We start from the raw sequence: 22,606 nt of genomic DNA, 5'->3' as shown, positions 1-22,606 counted from the left end.
CCTGTGTTGGCTGTGTGCTTAGGTTCGTTGTCCTGTTGGGAGGTGAACATTCGCCCCCAGTCTGAGGTTCTGAACGCTCAAGGATCTCTGTAGTTTGCTCCGTTCATCTTTCCCTCGATCCAGTCCCTGCCACTGAAAAATATCCCCATAGCATGATGCTGCCACCACCACCATGATTCACCATAGGGATGGTGCCAGGTTTCCACCGGACATGACGCTTGGCATTCAGGCCAAAGAGTTTAATCTTGGTTTCATCAGACCAGAGAATCTTTGCTTCTCATGGTCTGAGAGTCCTTTAGGTGCCTTTTGGCAAACTACAAGCGAGCTGTCATGTGCCTTTTACTGAGGAGTGCCTTCCGTCTGGCCACTCTCCCATAAAGGCCTTTTTGGTGGAGTGCTGCAGCGATGGTTGTCCTTCTGGAAGGTTCTCCCATCTCCACAGAGGAACTCTGTCAGAGTAACCATTGGGTTCTTGGTCACCTCCCTGACCAAGGCCCTTCTCCCCCAATTGCTCAGATTGGCCGGGCAGCCAGCTCTAGGAGAGTCTTGGTGGTTCCAAACTTCTTCCATTTAAGAATGATGGAGGCCACTGTGTTTTTGGGGACCTTCAATGCTGCAGAAATGTTTTGGTACCCTTCCCCAGATCTGTGCCTCGATAACAATCCTGTTTCGGAGCTCTACAGACAATTCCTTCGACTTCATGGCTTGTTTTTTGCTCTGACATGCACTGTCAACTGTGGGACCTTATATAGACAGGAGTGTGCCTTTCCAAATCATGTCCAATCAATTGAATTCACCACAGGTGGACTCCAATCAAGTTGTAGAAATATCTCAAGGATGATCAATGGAAACAGGATGCACCTGAGCTCAATTTTGAGTCTCATAGTAAATGGTCAGAATACTTATGTAAATAAGGAATTTCTGGTTTTTATTTGTAATACATTTTCCCAAAATTCAAAAAACCTGTTTTCACTTTGTCATGATGAGGACATTTTTATTTATTTTATCCACTTTAGAATAAGGCTGTAACGTAACAAAATGTGGAAAAAGTCAAGGGGTCTGAAAACATTTCAGAATGCACTGTATATTCCGGGTCGTCTCTGGAGATAACATCAATGAATACTCAGACTCAATCACCGCATCAAAAAATACATAGACGTGATACCGATGGTGTCTTTCAAAATGCTCCTGAATCAAAAACCGTGGATTGATAGCAGCCTTGTAAGAGATGCTGCTTATAAACAGGGCAAGGTGGCGGGGACAATAGTTTGGATAAAACTTGTTAGGGATAGGGGGCAGTATTTGGAAGTTTGGATGACTGAGGTGCCCAAAGTAAACTACCTGTTACTCAGGCCCAGAAGCTAGGATATGCATATGCATGGTAGTATTGGATTGAAAACACTCTAAAGTTTCTAAAACTGTTAAGATTATGTCTGTGAGTATAACAGAACTGATTTGGCAGGCAAAAACCTGAGGACACATTTTTTTTCTGTTGACCTGCCAGCCAATTCAAAGGTTAAGCTATTGAAAACAAAGACTTCTGCCTCCCAAATTGCAGTTCCTATGGCTTCCACTAGATGTCAACAGTCTTTATACATGGTTTCAGGCTTGTTTTTAGAAAAACCAATGAGGAATAGTTGTTTATCCTCAGGGAGCTCTATGGCAAAGCTAGTCTCATTGCGCACGTGACCGAGGGAGCGTGCTGTGTTCTTTTCCTTTCCTATTGAAAATAGTTTGCTCCGTATGAAATATTATCGTGTATTTAGATATTAGAGTACCTAATAATGAATTACAAACGTAGTTTTATTTGTTTGGACAAACTTTACTGGTAACTTTTGGAACTCCTATGTCTGCATTCTGAACGGGTGGATTACTGAACTCAATGACGCCTACTAAACGGACTATTTGGGATATAAAGAAGGAACTTATCGAACAAAACGACCATTCATTGTGTTCCTGGGACTCTTGTAATTGCGATCAGAGGAAGATCTTCAAAGGTAAGTGACTTATTTTGTCGCCATTTGGGATTTTGTGACACCTGTGTTTGGATAATATGCTGTTGTGGGGCGCTGACCTCAGATAATCGAATGCTGTGCTTTCGTCGTAAAGCCTTTTTGAAATCCGACGATGCGGTTAGATTGCCAAGATTCTAAGCTAAAGAATCATGTATGACACTTGTATTATCATTAATGTTTAATATTGCGTTTATTGTATTTTGAATTTGGCGCTCTGCAATTTCACCGGATGTTGTTTTTTATTTTTATTTAAATGTTTTACTTTTGCTATCACTGGTTACTTTAGCCTATGCTATTTAATAAACTGTAGTATCAATCCAAATGAACCTGGGTCGCTCCTCTTTTCAGTTCGCTGCAGCTAGAACAAGCTGCAAAAAACACTCAAACTGGACAGTTTTATCTCCAACTCTTCATTCAAAGACGCAATCCTGGACACTCTTACTGACACTTGTGGCTGCTTCGCGTCTCTACCTTCTTACCCTTTGTGATGTTGTCTGTGCCCAATAATGTTTGTACCGTGTTTTGTGCTGCTACCATGTTGTGTTGCTTACCATGCTGTTGACATGTTGTGTTGCTACCATGCTGTGTTCTCATGTGTTGCTGCCATGCTATGTTGTTGTCTTAGGTCTCTCTTGATGGTAGTGTTGTGGTGTCTCTCTTATCGTGATGTGTGTTGTTTTAAAAAAATGTTTATCCCCCCGTCCCTGCAGGAGGCCTTTTGCCTTTTGGTAGGCCGTCATTGTAAATTAGAATTTGTTCTTAACTGACTTGCCCAGTTAAGTAAAGGTTTAACCTACACAACTTGAGACAAACGTATGTAGTGTTAAGCCATGGCCAAGCCCTCTTCACACCTACAACTTGTTTATTCATCAAAATCGAGACCCTTTGCGCTTCCGCCAGCTACTGTTCTCATAATAATGGCTTTGAACATAGCAAAAAAAAATATAACAACCTTAGATTTGCCATTGTGTTAGGTTTGTTAAAATAGAGCCCTTATATTTAGAATTATTCTTAGAATTATGCTTTAACTTATTCATTTTCTTATCTCCCCCCCCCTCCCAAAAAAGTCTATAATTGCTCCCTTAAAATTTCATCCTGAATAAAAGTCTAAGTCATTGGACTGATTCGGAATAAAACCATCAGCATATCAAAGAAACAAATTACTGGTCTGAAGACAGTAAGGCTGGGAAACTAAAACGCCCTAACTCCAATCCTCATTATCCCGGTCTGATAGCAGTGTCAGACCAGGAGCCACTTCAAACATGCACATTATCTTAACATGCAGCACACTGCCTCACCAAGCTTATTGAAGAGTTGGCTAATTATCAAAACGTCTGCTTTATGGAGGACGACAATTCTTCATTGTGGCTGTAGATGTCTCAGTGGTTCTTGTACTGAGTGGTTCATATTGGTTTCATCCCAGATGGCACCCTATTCACTACATTGGGCTCTGGTCAAAAGTATTGCACTATATAGGGAATACGGTGACATTTGGGACGTTTCCATTCTCTGGGCTCTGGTCAAAAATAGTGCACTATAGGGAATAGGGTACCATTTGGGACTCAGACATTGTCTGAACACAGAGCACGGGTGTCTGTGGTGGCTGGTGATGTCCCACTGGGCACACCACATTGTTTCAGTGTGGATAAATATTTGGTTGATATTTTTGGTCGATTACAACCTACACTGAGCGTACAAAACATGACATAGACAGAAACGATGTGCTGTGCCCAGTGGGATATCAACAGCCACCACAGACACCCATGCCCTGTGTTCAGGCAAAAATCATGACTCCTTACTGATGTCACCTGTTAAATCCACTTCAATCTGTGTAGATGAAGGGGAGGAGACAGGTTAAAGAAGGATTTTTAAGCCTTGAAACAATTGAGACATGGATTGTGTATGTGTGCCATTCAGAGGGTGAAGTGCCTTTGAACGGGGTATGGTAGTAGGTGCACCAGTTTGTGTCAAGAACTGCAACACTGCTGTGTTTTTCACACTCAACAGTTTCCCGTGTGTATCAAGAATGGTCCACCACCCAAAGGACAACCAGCCAAATTGACAACTGTGGGACGCATTGGCGTCAACATGGGGGTGCAATTCAATATTAGGAAGATGTTCTTAATGTTTTGCACACTCAGTGTATGATGATTGTTTGTTCGTGTGTGTAGAGTCAGTATAAATGTATGTGCATATCATGTGTGTAAGCAAATTATGAAGTGAGTGTTTGTGTGTGTTGGAGTGTCAGTGTGCGTGAGTGTGTAGGGCCCTGTGAGTGTGCATAGCGACAGAGCAAAAAAATGTATATTGTCGTGGATGACTCAGAATTAGTTGGGTAACATAGATAATTAAGATGTTTTATTAGTATAATATGCTTATGTGAGATACTTGTCATTATAAAGTGTCCTTTGGACTCTGGTATGTTTCAGTTGCACGTTTCCCTTAGCTGGGGCTCAGACACTTGGGGCCCAGAGAGGGGAGAGGTCAGACTTGTTTTTTTACATGTCTCTGTAGCTATGCAGAATATCAGCAAGAGAGGAGAACAGAATGATATTGTCTTCATGTGAATGTGTCTTTTCCTATTCTTAAACCATGTGAAGGGATGGCGTTATTAAGGGGGAACCAATGACTTGTCTCCACAATGTCTGTGAGCAAGTCACTCCCTCCTTTTCTTTATTGTGGGGAGGTTTATGGTAGTGCCTGGGAATTGTGTGTCCTCTCTTAGATCTCACACTTATCCTGTGATAATATATGGCCTAGAGGCTCACTCCCCCCAGTGAGCCTGTCCAGGAGTGGGCTCAAGAGGGGGTTTGCTTGAGATGAGAGTATCTAGAGTTGACAATTGATATATGCCATTGGATGAAATTGTGTTTTTGTTCTATGAAGTACCAGGGAGGGACGGTTCTAAGGGGACCAGATACTGGGCTATACAATGAACCCTGTTGACATAGCAGTTACTGCCTGCTGTGTTTTATGGATATCTGTCATACAAAACTTAACCTTTGTGAACTGTTACTAAGATCTGTGGTTTGTCAATGTACGTTGAAGGGGGTGTATCTTTGCTATAAAATATCTCTGTAGCCATTGTGTAATCACCTTCCTGGTTCATTCGAGAGTGCATTATTGAAGGTCAAAGAGGCTTTTGCAAAAGTATCTTAAGTATTAAAGATGTAGTTAACTCGGACTGGTGTGTTTAACTCTCCACATTTGGTAATGCAGAAATTAGCCACCACAATATATATGCACAAGGGTCAACTCAGATAGTCTGTTTAGCCATTTTGTTAGCTATTTAGCACTCTTATGGCTTGGGGACAGAAGCTGTTCAGGAGCCTGTTGGTGTCAGACTTGATGCACTGGTACCGCTTGCCGTGCGGAAGCAGAGACTCTATGGCTTGGGTGGATGGAGTCTTTAACGATTTATAGAGGTCCTTGATGGCAGGGAGCTTGGCCCCAGTAATGTACCATCCTCTGTAGCGCCAATGTGATCTAGGGCAGTGCTATTGCCATACAAAGCAGTGATGCAGCCAATCAAGATGCTCTCAGTTGTACAAGCTGTATAACTTTTTCACGATTTAAGGGCCCATGTCAAACCTTTTCAACCTCCTGAGCGGGAAGAGGCACTGTCACGCCTTCTTCATGACTGTGCGCGTGTGAGTGGACCATTTTATGTCTGTGATTTGGACACCGAGGAATTTGAAGCTCTTGATACGCTACACTGCAACCCCGTCGATATGGATGGGGGCATGTTCGCCCTCCCGTTTCATGTAGTCCACGATCAGCTCCTTGGTCTTACTGACGTTGAGAGAGAGGTTGTTCCGGCACTGCCAGGTCACTGACTTCCTCCCTGTAGGCTGTCTCATCGTCGCCGGTGATCAGGCCTACTACCGTTGTGTAGTCAGCAAACTGGATGATGGTGTTGGAGTCGTGCATGGCCAGGTGTTGTGTTCAGTATTATGAATCAGGCACGTTGTGCGAGGATGGGAGGAGTGAGTTTGGTACGACTTGTGAACATGTTGATCTGAAGTAAAGACGATCAGTTTAATTGCACAACAAGCCTCTGTGTATTTGTAACACAGGGAGTATAGGAGAGGACTAAGCATATACCCTCGTTGGGCCCCCGTGTTGAGAGTCAGAGTGGCAGAGGTGATATTGCCTACCCTCACCACCTGGGGACGGCCCGTCAGGAAGTCCAGGATACAGTTGCAGAGGGAGGTGTTCAGTCCCAGGGTCCTAAACTTGGTGATGAGCTTGGAGGGGACAATGGTGTTGAACACTGAGCTGTAGTCAGTGAACAGAGTTCTCACATAGGTATCCCTCTTATCTAGATGGGTGAGGGCAGTAAGGAGTGCAATTGAGATTGCATCGTCTGTGGATCTGTTAAGGCGGTACACAAATTGGAGTGGGTCTAGGGTGTCTGGGATGATGGAGTTTGTGTGCCATAATCAGCCTCTCAAAGCCCTTCATAGGGCAGTAGTCATTGTGGCATGAATCCTTAGAGTTCTTGGGAACATAAGGGAAATGTGACACATATTAAAGAAATGTTCAGTAGTGGCAACACACTTTGGGTCACTGACCAATGACTTTGAGAGTGCTTACAAAGTCATGAGGGTCATTGGTCATGTTGAGCCCAAGCTCTCTGCAGTGTATTGGTGGAAGGAGGCAGAACTCATCTAGTTTTTTCTGGCCTGGGATCAAACAAACATCTCCCAAGCTGACACCAGGCAGATAACCTCCACATTGACCATTAGGCACCAAACAGAAAAGACGACAACCTGGACTTAATAATAAGAAACATTCATTTTCCGTTTTAAAACTTTTTTTTTACAGGTTTGAATGAGACAATGTATTCCACTAACATTCTTTCAATAAAGTTAGTTTTATTAATTTTATAATCATTGCTTTTGTCTTTCCTTATCATATATAAGATTAAATGCTATTTGTAATGTTGGTGTAGATTTGTGTTTAATATACTATCCAGATAAGAAAGTGTCTGATCAAGGAACATTCCATAGAATTATTGAAAAATACCGTCGGTCACGAAAACAGCTGTAGCTTGTTCACAGTAAAAGGTATTTCTATTCTGATTTCAGATGTTCAATCTTTACCAAACAAGGAACACTCGGAATGATTTAATTTTTTCTCCATCTTCATTAGAAAGTTATAAATGGCAGTCGTTTGGAAAAAATAAATTGATTTTCGTATACGATACACATTTTCACAGGTGTTCTCTTAACTGATTACATTTGGATTGATGGGGTGCTATTATATGTCATATAATTTTAAAGGGATGTTTCTCAGCTTTCTAAATATGTTGATATAATGTTGAAGTCAGAAGTTTACATACACTTAGGTTGGAGTCATTAAAACTCATTTTTCAACCACTCCACAATTTTCTTGTTAACCAACTATAGTTTTGGCAAGTCGGTTAGGACATCTACTTTGTGCAAGACAAGTAATTTTTCCAACAATTGTTTACAGACAGATTATTTCACTTATAATTCACTGTATCACAATTCCAGTGGGTCAGAAGTTTACATACACTAAGTTGGCTGTGCCTTTAAACAGTTTGGAAGATTCCAGAAAAGGATGTCATGGCTTTAGAAGCTTCTGATAGGCTAATTGACATGATTCGAGTCAATTGGAGGTGTACCTGTGGATGTACTTCAAGGCCTACCTTCAAACTCAGTGCCTCTTTGCTTGGCATCATGGAAAAATTTAAAGATATCAGCCAAGACCTCAGAAAACAATTGTAGACCTCCACAAGTCTGGTTCATCCTTGGGAGCAATTTCCAAACACCTGATGGTACCACGTTCATCTGTACAAACAATAGTACACAAGTATAAACACCATGGGACCACAAAGCCGTCATACCGCTCAGGAAGGAGACGCGTTCTGTCTCCTAGAGATTAACCTGTTTAGGATAGGGGGCAGTATTTTCACGGCCGGATAAAAAACTTACCCGATTTAATCTGGTTATTACTCCTGCCCAGAAACTAGAATATGCATATAATTAGTAGATGTGGATAGAAACACCCTAAAGTTTCTAAAACTGTTTGAATGGTGTCTGTGAGTATAACAGAACTCATATGGCAGGCCAAAACCTGAGAAGATTCCATACAGGAAGTGCCCTCTCTGACCATTTCTTGTCCTTCTATAGCCTCTTTATGGAAAATAGAGGATCTCTGCTGTAACGTGACATTTTCTAAGGCTCCCATAGGCTCTCAGAAGGCGCCAGAACGGGGAATGATGACTCTGCAGTCCCTGGGCGAAAAACAGTAGGCGATTTGGAAAGTGGTCGATCTGAGAACAATGACACGGGTGCGCGCGTGCATGTGAAGACTCCATTTTCTATTTTCAGTCTTTGAACGAAAACAAGGTCTCCCGGTCGGAATATTATCGCTATTTTACGAGAAAAAAATCGCATTAAAATTGATTTTAAACAGCGTTTGACATGCTTCGAAGTACGGTAATGGAATATTTTGAAATTGTTTGTCACGATACGCGCCGGTGCGTCACCCTTCGGATAGTGTCTTGAACGCGAGAACAAAACGCAGCTATTTGGATATAACTATGGATTATTTGGAACCAAAACAACATTGGGTGTTGAAGTAGAAGTCCTGGGAGTGCATTCTGACGAAGAACAGCAAAGGTAATCAAATTTTTCTTATAGTAAATCTGAGTTTGGTGAGTGCCAAACTTGGTGGGTGTCAAAATAGCTAGCCATGATGGCCGAGCTATCTACTCAGAATATTGCAAAATGGGCTTTCACCGAAAAGCTATTTTAAAATCGGACACCGCGATTGCATAAAGGAGTTCTGTATCTTTAATTCTTAAAATAATTGTTATGTTTTTTGTGAACGTTTATCGTGAGTAATTTAGTAAATTCACCGGAAGTGTTCGGTGGGTATGCTAGTTCTGAACGTCACATGCTAATGTAAAAAGCTGTTTTTTGATATAAATATGAACTTGATTGAACAAAACATGCATGTATTGTATAACATAATGTCCTAGGAGTGTCATCTGATGAAGATCATCAAAGGTTAGTGCTGCATTTAGCTGTGGTTTTGGTTTTTGTGACATTATATGCTAGCTTGAAAAATGGGTGTGTGATTATTTCTGGCTGGGTACTCTCCTGACATAATCTAATGTTTTGCTTTGTGGTTAGATAAAGGAGAGTCTTGTCTTTAAAATGGTGTAAAATAGTCATATGTTTGAAAAATTGAAGTTTTGGGATTTTTGAGGAGTTTGTAATTCGCGCCATGCCCTATCGCGAGGCGTTCCGTACTTTGGTGCGAAAAGTGCAAATCAATCCCAGAACAACAGCAAAGGACCTTGTGAAGATGCTGGAGGAAACAGGTACCTAAGTATCTATATCCACAGTAAAACGAGTCCTAAATCGACATAACCTGAAAGGCCGCTTAGCAAGGAAGAAGCCACTGCTCCAAAACCACCATAAAAAAAAGCCAGACTACAGTTTGCAACTGCACATGGGGTCAAATATGGAACTTTTTGGAGAAATGTCCTCTGGTCTGATGAAACAAAAATAGAACTGTTTGGCCATAATGACCATCATTATGTTTGGAGGAAAAAGGGTGAGGCTTGCAGGCTGAAGAACACCATCCAAACCGTGAAGCACGGGGTGGCAGCATCATGTTGTGGGGGTGCTTTGCTGCAGGAGGGACTGGCACACTTCACAAAATAGATGGCATCGTGAGGGAGGAAAATTATGTGGATATATTGAAGCAACATCTCAAGACATCAGACAGGAAGTTAAAGCTTGGTCGCAAATGGGTCTTCCAAATGGACAATGACCCCAAGTATACTTCCAAAGTTGTGGCAAAATGGCTTAAGGACAACAAAGTCAAGGTATTGGAGTGGCCATCACAAAGCCCTGACCTCAATCCTATAGAACATTTCTGGGCAGAACTGAAAAAGCATGTGCGAGCAAGGAGACCTACAAACCTGACTCAGTTACACCAGCTCTGTCAGGAGGAATGGGCCAAAATCCACCCAACTTATTGTGGGAAGCTTGTGGAAGGCTACCTGAAACATTTGACCCAAGTTAAACAATTTAAAGGCAATGCTACCAAATACTAATTGAGTGTATGTAAACTTCTGACCCACTGGGAATGTGATGAAAGAAGTAAAAGCTGAAATAAATCCTTCTCTCTACTATTATTCTGACATTTCACATTCTTATAATAAAGTGGTGATCCTAACTGACCTAAGCCAGGGCATTTTTACTAAGATTAAATCTCAGGAATTGTGAAAAATTGCATTTAAATGTATTTGGCTAAGGTGTATGTAAACTTTCAACTTCAACTGTATTTAGATGGCTTTCCTTGATCCGTATATTCTGAACCCATTCTCTCGATGTATTCTTGTGAGTTTGTCAAAATTCAAATTAAAAGAACACCGTATTTAAAGGGATGGGTTAAGACACAGTAAATGTACTGAAACCCCTATTGAATGCAAACTCCACGAGAATATCTGTTGGCCAGCAAGTGGGAGGGTTTTCAGCGTTTTAATTATATGTATTCTGCATGTGTAATTGAAACACGTCTGCAAAGCCCATTACGGACCTGCATAAGGTAAGTCTGAATACCAACTACTGAGAAGTGGGTAGGAAAGATGTGCGTAGGAAAGGCGTCTGAATCTGGCCCCAAACGAAATAAAGCGAGTAACTATGTGGACTTAATAATATCTACTGAACACGACTCTGTTGGCTGGCTGGGGCAGACTGCGACCATATTGACTCAATGTTGTAGCACTGTCACTGCACATCCAGTTTCCCAAGCATGGGAAGCTAGGTCCCACGGGCCCTGGTCAAAAGCAGTGCACTACATAGAGAATAGGGTGCCATTTGGGACGTAGCCGACAACATCAGAGCACAAAGGCAGAATGAATGACTCTGTGTTGAAGCTGGAAGCCCGGGGTCAGAGTTCATCAGCGCTCAATTAAATAGCATGGCATAGTGAGAGACAAATCTTGGATTGCAGCACCTGAAGAAAAGGGGCCATTATTCTTCCCGGCGCTTCTCTAAATCCACATTGTGTTTCTGTGACACGCCATCCATGATAATGTAGGGGGGGGTTTGATGTGGTGACAGGAGAGCCTTGTTACGATCAACAACTCGACCACCACACCACAAGAATAAACCGTCAGGCTACAGTCGCTATTGGGCCTAGCCTACATTACAAAGCAATGATATCAGAAATATCATAGTATGAAGGCTTTTCAGGTTCCATTTCAAAATGTAATGCAAGCAATCCTTAGAAAGCAATGCCAATACATGATGACAACACACACTCTCTCAAACAATATCAGGATCAGATGGACACTGGCACGCACATACATACACACACACACAAGCACTCACACATGCACACGCACACACTCAAGCATCCTTAGGATCAGATGTAAACTGGCAAAACACAGATAGCAAAACTCACACAAGCACACTCTCAGACAACATCAAGATCAGATGGAAATTGGTACACACATTCGCAAAAACACACACTCACACGTGCGCCATGGCAGCTGGTGGGTGTTGATCAGTCAGTCACCTACAAGCCCGAAGAATCACCCGTAAACCAGCACTGTCTACACATCATGACCAGCTCCAGAACATTATACAGATGTGTCTCCCAGCCTCAAAGCTTACAGCTCATACAAAGTACAAATTCATTGTCATATATCCTAACCTGTCAGGTTTTATCATGGATCTTTTATAGCTGCTGTACAAGATTAGTAGCCTCATAGTCATAATTTATATACCAGTCGCCGAGCCTCGTAACTTACAGCTTATACAAATAAATTATTCATTCATAGTTCATAAAAATATGTAGCCTGGGTGCCAGACTGATTCTGCTCTCCTACCACCTCTTTATGGACTTGTCATGCAAAACATGTTTGGCTTGACATGTTTGCCAAACATGTTTGGCTTGACAATGAGAGAAATGGAGTTGGCAAGAGCACAAACCGATCTGGGACCAGACTAGTTTATAATAGGCTGGTATATAAATTATGACTATGAGGCTACTAATCTTATTATGCCTCTTCATAGTATCCTCACCAATTAAGCTTATCATGGCTTTCTTATGGATTCTGTTAGAGATTAGTTGCCTCAGGCATAACTCATATGGAAGTGTCACCTCGTACTTGCGTTCTGCTAGAAGATGTATTGCCGAATACCTCAAATGTATTGCCATTGCTCAAACCCCAAGGATAGCCTCCTACCACACCTTTAACAAAGTACGCATTTATTTGTTTATTTGGATCCCCATTAGCTGTTGCAGTTGCAACAACTGTGTCATCCACAAATAGAGCGGCTTTTGGATAGTGTAATTTTGACAAAGCTCATTTATTTCAGAACATTCTTACATTCTGCCATAAAGAGCACATGTTCAACTTCTTAACAAGCATGTTTTCCCATTTTAAAAGATTAAATTAAGAAAAATTACTATAAAAGATTGACTATAACAGTGTTGACCGTTGGGGTGGGGGGCGGTCTAAGCTAATATATGGAATTGTTTAAAAATGGATGGATTATTTAGCTATTTGATTTATAATTTTAGGCCCACTTCAACTTCTTCGGGATTGGTGTCACTTCCACGGGACGTTTGAGCTAACGTAGGCTAATACGATTAGCATGAGGTTGTAAGTAACAAGAACATTTCCCAGGACATAGACCTGATATTGGCAGAAAGCTTAAATTCTTATTAATCTAACTGACTGTCAGATTTACAGTAGCTATTACAGTGAAATAATACCATGCTATTGTTTGAGGAGAGTGCACAATTTTGAACATGAACAGAAATTCAATGCTTCATTGGATGAGTCTAACACTTTGCACATACACTGCTGCCATCTTGTGGCCAAAATATAAATTGCATCTGGGCTGGAAAATACATTATGGCCTTTCTCTTGCATTTCAAAGATGGTACAAAGAAATACAGAAGAATGGTTGGTTTTGTCTTTGTATTATCTTTTACCAGATCTATTGTGTTATATTCTCCTACATTCCTTTCACATTTCAACAAACGTAAAAGTGTTTCCTTTCAAATGGTACCAAGAATATGCATAGACTTGCTTCAGGGCCTGAGCTACAGGCAGTTAGATTTGGGTATGTCATTTTAGGCAAAACATTTTTTAAAGGGGCGGATCCTTAAGAGGGTAAGTTACTATCAAAAACGTATATAAAAAAAATGATTTAATAAAATATTGAATTTAGCCTTTACTACTATAGCCCATAGAAACGCATTGAGTAACACGTTCAGAAATGGCAAAAAATACAGTCATACAATGTATAAGTAATAAGGTTTTGAAGGGTCTGACCTATATCTAGGAGATATAAAAAAGCTCAAGAAATATACAGTACCAGTCAAAAGTTAGGACACACCTACTCATTCAAAGGTTTTTCTTTATTTTTACAATTTTCTACATTATAGAATAATAATGAAGACATCAAAACTATGAAATAACATGTGGAATCATGAAGAAACCCCAAAAAGTGTTAAACAAATAAAAAATATATGATATATTTGAAATTCTTGAAAGTAGCCACCCTTTGACTTGATGACAGCTCTTGCACACTCTTGGCATTCTCTCAACCAGTTTCATGAGGTAGTCACCTGGAATGCATTTCAATTAACAGGTGTGCCCTGTTAAAAGTTAATTTGTGGAATTTAATTCCCTCTTAATGCATTTGAGACAGTCAGTTGTGTTGTGACAAGGTAGGGGTGGTATACAGAAAATAGCCCTATTTGGTAAAATACCAAGTCCATATTATGGCAAGAACAGCTCAAATAAGCAAAGAGAAACGATAGTCCATCATTACTTTAAGACATGAAGGTCAGTCAATGAAGAACATTAAGAACTTTGAAAGTTTCTTCAAGTGCAGTCGCAAAAACCATCAAGCGCTATGATGAAACTGGCTATCATGAGGACCGTCACAGGAAAGGAAGACCCAGAGTTACCTCTGCTGCAGAGGATAAGTTCATTAGAGTTGCCAGCCTCAGAAATTGCAGCCCAAATAAATGCTTCACAGAGTTCAAGTAACAGACACATCTCAACATCAACTGTTCAGAAGAGACTACGTGAATCAGGCCTTCATGGTCGAATTGCTGCAAAGAAACCACTACTTAAGGACACCAATAAGAAGAAGAGACTTGCTTGGGCCAAGAAACACAAGAAAAAAATAATGTATTTGTCACATGTGCTGAATACAACAGTGAAATGCTTACTTACACACCCTTAACCAACAATGCAGTTGTAATCAAAATAATTGTTAAGTAAAAAATAGATAAGTAAAAATGTTTAAATAAAAGTAACAAACCATTAAAGAGCAGCAGTAAAATAACAGTAGATTGAATATATACAGGGGGTACTAGTACAGAGTCAATGTGTGGGGGCACAGGTTAGTCGAGGTAATTGAGGTTGTATGTACATACATGTAGGTAGAGTTGACTATGTATAGATAATAAACAAAGAGTAGCAGCAGTGGAAGGGGGGGGGGGGTGGCAATGCAAATAGTCTGGTTAGCCATTTCATTAGCTGTTCAGGAGTCTTATGGCTTGGGGGTAGAAGCTGTTAAGAAGCCTTTTGGACCTAGACTTGGCGCCCCCGGCACTGCTTGGCGTGCGGTAGCAGAGAGAACAGTCTATGATTAGGGTGGCTGGAGTCTGACTATTTTTAGGGTTTTCTTCTGACACCGCCTGGTATAGAGGTTCTGGATGGCAGGAAGCTTGGCCCCAGTGATGTACTGGGCCGTACACGCACTACCCTCTGCAGTGCCTTGCGGTTGGAAGCAGTTGCCATACCAGGCAGTGATGCAACTGGTCAGGATGCTCTCGATGGTGCAGCAGTACAACTTTTTGAGGATCTGACGACCCATTCCAAATCTTTTCAGTCTCCTGAGGGGGAATAGGCTTAGTAGGATTCAATCTTAGTCCTGTATTGACACTTTGTTTGATGGTTCGTCTGAGGGCATAGCGGGATTTCTTATAGGCGTCCAGATTAGTGTCCCGCTCCTTGAAAGCGGCAGCTCTAGCCTTTAGCTCGGTGCAGATGTTGCCTGTAATCCTTGGCTTCTGGTTGGGATATGAACGTACGGTCACTGTGGGGATGATGTCGTCGATGCATTTATTGATGAGGCCAGTGACTGAGGTGGCATACTCAATATCATCTAAAAACCGGTTTTCACTTTGTCCTTTGGGGGTATTATGTGTAGATTGATGAGAAAAACAAATGTTGAATCTATTTTAGAATAAGGCTGTAACATAACAAAATGTGGGAAAAGGGAAGGGGTCTGAATACTTTCTGAATACACTGTATATATTACACATATTTAACCCCTTAATTTTGTTGGCATAAAACTACCTCCATACTTCCATTCACTTGTATGGGCTACCCTCTGACACATTCCGTGACACTAGTGGGGTCGTAAAGCAAACAGAGAACACGTTCTGTTCATGAGAGTGTCTCCTTTCCAAGGTGGGGTCACATTAGTTTTTAGCCCAAACGGTTCTGATGCTACGGAAGGCCGTCATAGGCGGATGTGGTGGATTGTTGCCCATGCAAAAAAATTATGTTACTAAGATTGACCCACAGGTATGTCAGTACACTCTTAAGGATTAAATGAGCCAGAACTCCCCAATAGACAGGGGGAATGGAGCTAGTTGTATGAAACAGGGAGATAGGTGCACTTGAACGCAAGCTTAATACATTTTTTTTACATGGTGGTGGCAGCATCAGGATCGAAGGAAAGATGAACTGAACAAAGTAAAGAGAGACCCTTGGTGAAAATCTGCTACAGAGCGCTCAGGGCCTCAGACTGGGGCGAAGGTTCACCTTCCAACAGGACAACAACCCTAAGCACACAGCCAAGACATTGCACGAGTGGTTTTGGGACAAGTCTCTGAATGTCCTTGAGTTGCCCAGCCAGAGCCCGGACTTGAATCAGATCGAACATCACTGGAGAGACCTGAAAATAGCTTTGCAGCGACACTCCCCAGCCAACCAGACAGAGCTTGAGAGGATCTGCAGAGAAGAGTGGGAGAAACTCCCCAAGTATAGGAGTGCCAAGCTTGTAGCGTCATACCCAAGAAGAGTCAAGGCTGTAATCGCTGCCAATGTTGCTTCAACAAAGTACTGAGTACATGGTCTGAATACTTATGTAAATGTGATATTTTTTATTCTAAAAACCTGTTTTGCTTTGTCATTATGGGGTACTGTGTGAAGATTGATGAGAAAATAAACTATTTAATCAATTTTAGAATAAGGTTGTAATGTAACAAAATGTAGAAAAAGTAAAGTGGTCAGAACTCTTTCCGAATCAAAGTGACTGTTTTATACACTGAAAAATCTTTTTAGTAAAAGAAATGGAAAATTCACAGATCTAAATTTTGAGATATTCCCATTTACTTCTGTACATGCTTAACTCAGTGCTGTTAAAACATTTCTGAATCATATTTCTTCTCTTTCCAGTAAGATTCATCCTTAAGAAGATCAGCATACATTTCCAATAACACTTATTAACAGAGTTATGGATCGTAGGTTTTAAATCTAGAGATATGGCACTATGATCAATGGGAGGGGAAGCTGAAATGGAAGTGTTACAGACATACAGTTGAAGTCTGAAGTTTACATACACTTAGGTTGGAGTCAATACAATTCGTTTTTCAACCACTCCACACATTTCTTGTCAACAAACTATAGTTTTGGCAAGTCAGTTAGGGCATCTACTTTGTGCATGACAAGTCATTTTTCCAACAATTGTTTACAGAATTATAATTCACTGTATCACAATTCCAGTGGGTCAGAAGTTTACATGCACTAAGTTGACTGTGCCTTTAAACAGCTTGGAAAATTCCAGAAAATTATGTCATGGCTTTAGAAGCTTCTGATAGGCTAATTGACATCATTTGACATCATTTGAGTGAATTGGAGGTGTACCTGTGGATGTATTTCAAGGCCTACCTTCAAAGTCAGTGCCTCTTTGCTTGACATCATGGGAAAATCAAAAGAAACAGGTACCTAAGTATCTATATCCACAGTAAAACGAGTCCTGTATCGACATAACCTGAAAGGCCGCTCAGCAAGGAAGAAGCCACTGCTCCAAAACCACCATAAAAAAGCCAGACTACGGTTTGCAACTGCACATGGGGACAAAGATCGTACTTTTTGGAGAAATGTCCTCTGGTCTGATGAAACAAAAATAGAATTGTTTGGCCATAATGACCATAGTTATGTTTGGAGGAAAAAGGGGAAGGTTTGCAAGCCGAAAAACACCATCCCAACCGTGAAGCACGGGGGTGGCAGCATCATGTTGTGGGGGTGCTTTGCTGCAGGAGAGACTGGTGCAATTCCCAAAATAGATGGCTTCATGAGGCAGGAAAATGATGTGGACATATTGAAGCAACATCTCAAGACATGAGTCAGGAAGTTAACGCTTGGTCGCAAATGGGTCTTCCAAATGGACAATGACCCCAAGCATACTTCCAAAGTTGTGGCAAAATGGCTTAAGGACAACAAAGTCAAGGTATTGGAGTGGCCATCACAAAGCCCTGACCTCAATCCTATGGAACATTTCTGGGCAGAACTGAAAAAGTTTATGCGAGCAACAGCTCTGTCAGGAGGAATGGGCCAAAATTCACCCAACTTATTGCGGGAAGCTTGTGGAAGGCTACCCGAAACATTTGATCCAAGTTAAAGAATTTAAAAGCAATACTACCAAATACTAATTGAGAGTATGTACATTTCTGACCCACTGGGAATGTGATGAAAGAAATAAAAGCTGAAATAAATCATTCTCTCTACTATTATTCTGACATTTCACATTCTTAAAATAAAGTGGTGATCCTAACTGCCCTAAGACAGGGACATTTTATTAGGATTAAATGTCAGGAATTGTGAAAAACTGAGTTTAAATGTATTTGGCTAAGGTGTATGTAAACTTCCGACTTCAACTGAAGGTGGCTAAATTGTTTGAAATGAGCCAATCATGAATTATTGATTTACTGGGACCATTGGGTTTGAACCAAGCAAATTGCTTGACATCTGGGTTCCGAACTCGCCAAATATCCATTAATGCATAAGAGTCACAACAGCTGGAGATAAGACTATTGTAATGATGCACATCATATCTAGGGGGACATCGATCAGTTGGCTCATCTGGGGCCATGTTAGCAGTATTCAGCTGTCAGCAGCCAATGGCTAGCAGTTTTTTTTACTGGTGATAAAAATGGATGATTGCCATGATTTTTTTCAAGTCATTACTGAATTATTTCATGTACAAAAAAAATCAAACGTTAAACCTTAAACAATTCATGGTAATTCATAATAACCTTGTAAACAATTAATTTAGATTGGGCATTTATTTAAAACAGGCGTTTGTTTAATTGCTGACGTGTGCTGTTGCCCAGCTATTAAAAAGGAAAGGCAGCTATTTGAGACTCAGCGTTTAATTGTCGTTTTACAGTAATACATATTTTTTTTATATTTACATAATTTTGAACTGAGAAAAGTTAAATATAAATTGACATCTTCCCGGAGAGAGACTTTCTACAAAATGTGCCCTACCCGATTGGAAAATAGTGACGAGGGTACTTGAAATGTAACATCCAATCGAAATATTGCCCCCAGCGGATCTTTCAAACTGTTTTTGCAATGCAAAAATCTCCAAACCTCCAAGGAAGGCTTCTATTTGAGCCAGTTGTCTATTTCCTTAATGCACACTGCTTTTTTCCATTTGCATAGTTTGTTGTTTAATTCCAGCATTCACTTCAAGCATTTTAATCAATTTCTTAATTTCCTGCACTGTGTTATCATCTACACACTGTCTCAGGTTTCTTTTGTCTTAGCATGCCTAAAAAAAATATACACAGTACCTGTCAAGTTTGGACACACCTACTCATTCCAGGGTTTTTCTTTATTTGTATTATTTTCTACATTGTAAAATAATAGTGAAGACATGGACTATGTAGTAATTCAAGGCACACTCAACCAGCATGGCTATCATAGCATTCTGCAGCAATATGCCATCCCATCTGGTTTGCGCTTAGTGGAACAATCATTTGTTTTTCAACAGGACAATGACCCAACACACCTCCAGGCTGTGTAAGGGCTAATTGACCAAGAAGGAGAGTGATGGAGTGCTGTATCAGATGACCTGGCCTCCACAATCACCCGACCTCAAACGAATTGAGATGGTTTGGGATGAGTTGGACCGCAGAGTGAAGGGAAAGCAGCCAACAAGTGCTCAGCATATATGGGAACTACTTCAAGACTGTTGTTAAAGTATTCCACGTGAATCTGGTTGAGAGAATGCCAAATGTGTGCAAAGCAGTCATCAAGGCAAAGGGTGGCTACTTTGAAAAATCTAAACTCTAAAATATAGTTTGATTTGTTTAACACTTTTTTGATTACTACATGATTCCATATGTGATATTTCATAGTTTTGATGTCTTTACTATTATTCTTCAATGTAGAAAATAGTAAAAATAAAGAATACCAAACTTTTGACTGGTATTGTATATACGTTTCCTTTACAGAATACGTATTCTCTTCTTTGACTCCGCATTTTCGGCGGTACTTACTTTCGCAACTAGAGGGCGATCTGACAATTTATAGGGGGTCTCTCTACTCCCGAAGTTGTTGACTGTTTTTGTGCTTGCCAGTTAGCTAGAAGTTCTCAGCTGTTAGCAGCCAATTGTTTGTTACTGGTGATAAAAATGGATGATTGCCATTATTGCAATTAAGGTCATTTTCTGTATATGCATCTTTCTTTCGATGCCAAACCCACCACTGGTGTGCATGACCAAAGAGCTCTATTTTCTTCTCATCGGACAATAGCACCGGTTCCAATCCAAGTGCCAATGCCGTTTAGCAAACTCCAGGCGTTTAGCAAACTCCAGGTGTGTACATTTGTTGGTTGCTCTCAATTAAGGATTTTTTTCTGGCAACCCTTCCAAAAAGCCTATTGGCATGGAGGTGGCATCTAATTGTAGATTTAGAGACCTGAAAAAGGGCTTTATCAACCCTGACAGACAAGAGCATCTCAGAAAAACTTCTTAGCAACAAGAGTCCCCCTTCCAACTCAACCCTGCCTCTCCCTTCTTCAGTTAGCTCTTTCACTTTGAATTAGACTCATATCATATGCATGGTCGCTCCCACGACTTCCTCTTTTCATCCTCTCACCCCCGTTTCCGCTCTCTATCCATCAACCCTTTGTCTTGCATCTTCCTGTCTTTATCTTTCTCATTATCTCTGTCAGTCTTTTTGGCGTTTCTTTCCCCAACCTGTGTTGTGTTACTTTCTTTCCAGTCCTTCATAGAACACAAATAGGCCCTCGGCAGTCTCTTTTCACCTTTAAATAACACCGTGGAGACAGACATTATTGTGCAGTGCGCTCTACTCATTAGAACCTAACAGTCTGTGTTTCCCTCAGCCTCCTAGTACCACAGTGAGCGCTTGTCAATTAGAGTCAAATTATTTCCAGTGTGTGTGTGCTTTTGTGTGTGTTTGTTTCAGGATTGGAGCTGGGGTAGGGGTTGCATGTGTGTTAGAGGGAGATACAAAAAAAAAAAAAAACGAAAAATGTGCATATGTGTGAGGGCGAGATACAGCATCAAGTCTCTAGTTGTGTGTGAGCGAGAGAGTTAAATAAATCAAACTTAAAGTGTGTACGTGTGTGTACGTGTATATGTGTTCTGTACGTACGTGCATGTGTGCGTGGGTGGGTACACCCTACAACTTGGCTACGCATTGTTTTTCTTGTATTCGTTTCACAGTGTAGCACAGGTGACAATCTTTGAGAGTAAATGTCACATGAAGTGAACGGACATACTGATGACTACATTGAGTGAGGAGACACTGACAGCTCAAACAGCTAATACTGACAAACTGCACATTAGACCTACTGATAATGAGAAAAAAGAGAGGAGTAGAGGGGATGTGACAATGCAGGGAACGAGTGAATGTGGACAGTAAAATAAGCAGAGTGATAGAATAAACAAAAGATCAAGATAAAAAACATTGCAATCACAAAAGAGAGCTTAGAAATAGATCAAAATGCAATATCTACTGATAAAAAAGTACTGATATAAAAGTATGGACTTACCTTAGTAATAGCGTGAGTGTGAAACTCCCCCCAAAAAACTGGAAATTCCGGTGAAGAGAGAATCAAGACTAACAGGTGGTGAGGAGAAGGGAGGGAGGAAGACAGAGAGAGAGAGATGGAGAAAGAGAGATAGTGAGAGAAAGTCAGGGAGAGGAGAAAGATGCATTCAAAATGTAATGCATGAATAGTTCAAGTTGAGATAAAAAAGAGAAGGAAGAACAAAGGCATGCTGGAGGAGGAAGATTATAGAGTGAGTCAACGGGAAGGAAAATTATTCCTTGACAGATATTCCTTGACAGTCTGTTTTGCGCTTCTGTGTGTGACTATTTCTGTCTTTCCTTTCTCTCCCTCATTCTCTTTCTCTCCTCCCACTTGCCCTCCCTCCTCCTTCAGTGCAGTGTTGCAGTTGTTCCAGGATCACCAGAAAAACTCTTTCTCTCTTTTCTGTTCTGTTTGCTTTCCAAGCCAGTGCCAATGCAATGCAGTACAGACTGTGCCAGTATATCACTCGCCTCTCTATCCACCTCTCTCCCAGTCTCCCTTTCTGTCTCTCTCTCCTCTCAGTATGTCTGTTTCTTCCCCTCCTTCTCCCCCTCCCAGTCTCTCTCTGTCTCTACACTCCACTCCCCCCTCTCAGTCAACCCCCCCACCCCTCAGTCTCTGTCTGCCCCTCTTTCTCTCTCCCTCTCTCACACACTCACTCTTCCTCTCCATATAATTAAACTAATTGTACTTCAGGCAGTGATAGACACAGGCAGACATGCTGTTTCCCCTTCTCTCCTCTTGGTAAAGGGTCATAATTGGTGTTGCTTATGGGTCTTCCTGTTGTTATCCCTCACTCCCTCCCTCCTTGTCTTTCCCTCTCTCTCAGTCTGTCTCTCTCTCTTTCCCTCCCTCCCTATCCCCTTCTCTCTGTGGCTCTCACAACCCAATCCCTGGCCTCCACTCTCTAAATCTATTCATCCATCACAGAGCAGCACAAATAATGTCAAAGTTTCATTGTAGTATAGCAATGAGGACTAGCTGGCCATTTTTAGGACTAGCTGGCACAGAGTCAGTCTCTTTCTGTTCATGTCTTTCTATTCTTTCCCCCTTCCACTCAAATGCATATGAATTCACAGTCACATTCTTTTTCAGGCACACGCACACAAGTATGCATGCATGCACGCAGACACCGCACGCACACACATACCCGTAAACTCTCAAAAAAGAGTGTTCAATCATTCTAACCTTTTCTAATCCGCTACTCTTTCCCTCACTCATATCTCACTTTCCCAAAGCTGCTATTTTCTTCTCTTTACATCCACTAGTGTTGATGAACAGTGAAAATCCCCTCGTAAAAAATGCACGTGGTCCACTATCAGCATGAAAGTAATTACCCAGTATCTCCACAGCAATTATGTCATGCTTGGCTATGTTGACATTAGAAGAAAATGACCATCCATCCAAGTCTACAAACGATTGATCGAC

General features: G+C 41.2%; 1 protein-coding gene across 4 annotated transcripts in view; it reads right to left on the bottom strand.

Moving 5' to 3' along the window:
- The window catches only part of LOC106579398 (double C2-like domain-containing protein alpha), an 87,038-nt gene extending 65,338 nt beyond the window's left edge, over positions 1 to 21,700 (bottom strand). For all 4 annotated transcript variants that reach the window (XM_014159246.2, XM_014159249.2, XM_014159248.2 and 1 more), the window contains exon 1: positions 21,137 to 21,700. The gene's annotated coding sequence lies outside the window, so the exon portion shown is untranslated. The remainder of the gene's footprint in view (positions 1 to 21,136) is intronic.
- Between the last annotated feature and the right edge of the window lie 906 nt (positions 21,701 to 22,606).

The sequence above is a fragment of the Salmo salar genome, chromosome ssa19, assembly GCF_905237065.1.
Source record: "Salmo salar chromosome ssa19, Ssal_v3.1, whole genome shotgun sequence".
In the NCBI taxonomy this organism is placed as follows: Eukaryota; Metazoa; Chordata; class Actinopteri; order Salmoniformes; family Salmonidae; genus Salmo; species Salmo salar.
The sequence above is the reverse complement of the archived record's forward strand: the minus strand, read 5'-3'. Positions and strand labels throughout refer to the sequence as shown.